A 3,378-nucleotide genomic window follows, 5' to 3' on the forward strand; every position below is an offset into this window, starting at 1 on the left:
TTCATGATAATCTTAGTTTCTCCTCTCTACAAAGTAATGAAAAAATAACATCTAGGAATGTATGACTATTGCACAGTGTAAAAATCTGTTGTCTTTCATCTGCTGCTGTCTCCACATCAGAATTTCTGGTTGAGACACAAAAACATAGGTATCTACATTCCTTTAGTAATACAATAATACACTTAAAAGCAGAGAATAATTTTGTTCATTCAGACTCCTTGTTATCTAATTATTAATTTTTTATAAGAATCAATAAAAGGTATATTATGAAAAAAAATATGACCCACTTACGTAAAATGATTAATTACAGACATCAAGGCACATAGATATCTATATACAGAACTACTTTGAAGTTTGCATGAATGAAAAAGCCACACATTAAAATCAAGCCCATTCTTTACATAGACAGAAGTATAAATCATATCTTTCACACTTATCTACAAATCAAATGGACTTGAGGGGAAATGCCAACTGTAGATATGCAAGATATTAAATGGCATGGCAAAACAATCACAAAACAAGGTGTCAACATTTGTTTTATCAAACTGTTATTATACATGCAAGCATGACATTAATGTCCTGCTTTCTCATGAAATAATTTGGGTTTCCTAACATTTCAGACTGTCACTTTCTACCAATAATGAATCAGGACATAAAACAGATGATCATTCAGTCCAAAATATTCTAAATGAACTTCAGTATATAAACAAAGGTGCAAGATACTGGCATTTATTCCGTAATCACTTCCCATATTACATAACCACAGACTTGCATAAGATAAAATTGTTTAACAGGCTTGACAATGACCTATATATCATGAAGGAACCATACTATAAAGCAATATGATTTTTTTCCGTATAGAGAATCAAGATTTTCCACTGGAAAAAATAGATTCATAACATGAGATACGTTAATAAAATGAGTCCTAATACAAAGAACAAGATGAGAACAGAATGCTGAAGTCACCCATAATCTGGATTTAGCTTTGAGATATATCCCAATTTACAGAGATTTTTCTTTTTTCTATGTTACTTTACACATTTACTAAAATGGTTATTTTCCAAGAGAACGTACATCATTTTGAAGTTTTATGAAAAAAAAGTAAATTACTGAATGAGGTTAGTATTACATACCAAAAGCTTATTTTAAAAGGAATATAAATAAAAGGTCTATAAAAGCCTTAAGCTTTTCAGTAAAATAGAAGAAAAATCTCTGTTATTTTCTTCATTACTAAATAGGAACAACTCCATGTGTAACTGAAATGTGCAAAGGCATACTGTGCAAGCTGACTTTCAAATTAAGCAGTCATAAAAAAATCCAATAAACAATAGTGCTGTAGTTACACAACACATTATTAGAGGTGCATATTCACACTGTAAACTATAACATGCCATATAGCTTTCAAGGATTAGATTCACAAAAATTGGAAGGAAAATTACATAACAGGAGAAAAGTTGACCCAAAACAGATAGATTCAGAAAAAAAGGATCTCATTTCCTAACAATTCATCACATGGCATGAAACAATACTTAAATAAATTAAGGAGATACATGCTCAAGAAATTATGAGTAGTATTAGCTTTATATATCAGCTTATACTATATTTTACTACTGTTAATACTACAGATAAATATACAGGATGTGAATATTGTGTGTATGTATATAAATAAATTATTATATCACCATCTTCTGCGTATGGAGGAAGCAATCTACATTACCATTCAAATATGATACCTTACCCAGCATATGCTTAGTTTTAATCACCCATTTATGTGCGTGCATGCAGTTGAAGAAAATGGTCACGACCTGCTTCACAGCCATTCATGTAAAATACAGTAGCTTGCAACTCCACTGTTGTGGAGATGCACTTCTTTCCCCAAAAGCAGATGGCAGTAATAACAAATAAAATTAGCATCAGCAAAGAGACGGATTCCTTTGCTGTTGTAAAAATTCTTGAGTATGATATTTTTAAAAATCTTTTTAGGTATTGATGCTGAAAACATTAGTGTCTTCTATTACCCTCAAATTTGAAGATGCATTCAAGAAACTGCCATTAAAATCAGTTATGTTTGACATTATTCTGGTCTTATCACAGTGCCTATATTTTCTCAGCCAGCATTAAATTAGATTATCTTCTAAGCATTCAACTTTTTTATTCTCTACTATCTGACACAAGTGAACTATGTTTCTTATATTTTGTTCAGATGTTTTCAGACACTCACAAAAGCCATCCAAATCTGCTGTAGATCAAGACATGACCATTTTGACCAACTGAACATGTGTACACCTGACCATATGCAAATTTTCACAAATGTTACCAAAAAGTCAAAGGAAAACTGCTAAGACTGAATGCCAGTTTGACATTCTTCTCTTAATGATTGGCGTTGCTTTCCAACTAAAATTTGGATTTAAAATTTTATTCATTTAACCCTTAAACGACGGGGCATTTCACATGCAATTTTTGTCTACTGAAGATGGGGAATATATGCATTAGTTAAAAAATAGTATGAAGGTGTCAAGTTCTGTGAAATACTAGTAATATCAAGATAATCACCAGTCATCTTAAACAAAATCACAAAGACAAATTTCTAAACAGAGTTTATCATGGAAAACATAGAATAAGTATTATGATAACTAATAATTAAACAATGCAAGATATGTAGTTCATTTTTCAATACTGCATCAATGTCAGAATTCTAATGAACATGTAATAATGAAACATTAATAACATATGATGCATTGCAGATCTATTCTCCTTCCCACCATTTTCACAAACATCAACCTAAGTCTAGTTCATCTGTCAGGGGGTTGTCTCAGACAGGATAGCTCATATTTCTCCTAAGGCATCAGGAATCAATCAATGGAAAACATATACAGTGTTCCCGAGACAATCAAGTACACTCCTTTACAAATAATGGAACATAAGCAAAATGTACTCACTAAAGAAATATAAAAATTTAGTTATACAATCATATTCTCCACTGCTGGTTCTGTTATTATTTTTAGATATCAAACAATTACTGCCAGATAATAAAACTAAGATTCCTTAAATAAATGATTGTACTATGGATGGGGCCACCAATCATCGTAAGAATTACCAAGTTATATACTTTCCCAAGAGCAGATCCTAACAATAAAGAAAAAATCAGAGCTGGAATAAAGTTTGAATTGGGTAAAATTCATATTGTGACCATAAGCAACACCCTTGTCATTTCTTAACAATCATCCGTCGTTCAAGGGTTAATCACCCTTGGGACAATCAGAGCCAAAGCGTGTCCAGCAGGATTCAAATAACATACCGCAGGCATAATCTGTGCAAACACAATACAAGCAAGAGCAATCTAGCACCCAAAATAACAAAATCTATGTATACTTCAAC

At 31.7% G+C, this 3,378-nt stretch overlaps 1 protein-coding gene across 1 annotated transcript in view; it reads right to left on the reverse strand.

Annotated features, from left to right (window-relative positions):
* LOC119593056 overlaps window positions 1-3,378 on the reverse strand; it is a gene marked incomplete in the record, with an annotated part of 61,427 nt that overhangs the window by 40,096 nt on the left and 17,953 nt on the right.

This window comes from Penaeus monodon, chromosome 31 (genome assembly GCF_015228065.2).
Source record: "Penaeus monodon isolate SGIC_2016 chromosome 31, NSTDA_Pmon_1, whole genome shotgun sequence".
NCBI lineage: Eukaryota > Metazoa > Arthropoda > Malacostraca > Decapoda > Penaeidae > Penaeus > Penaeus monodon.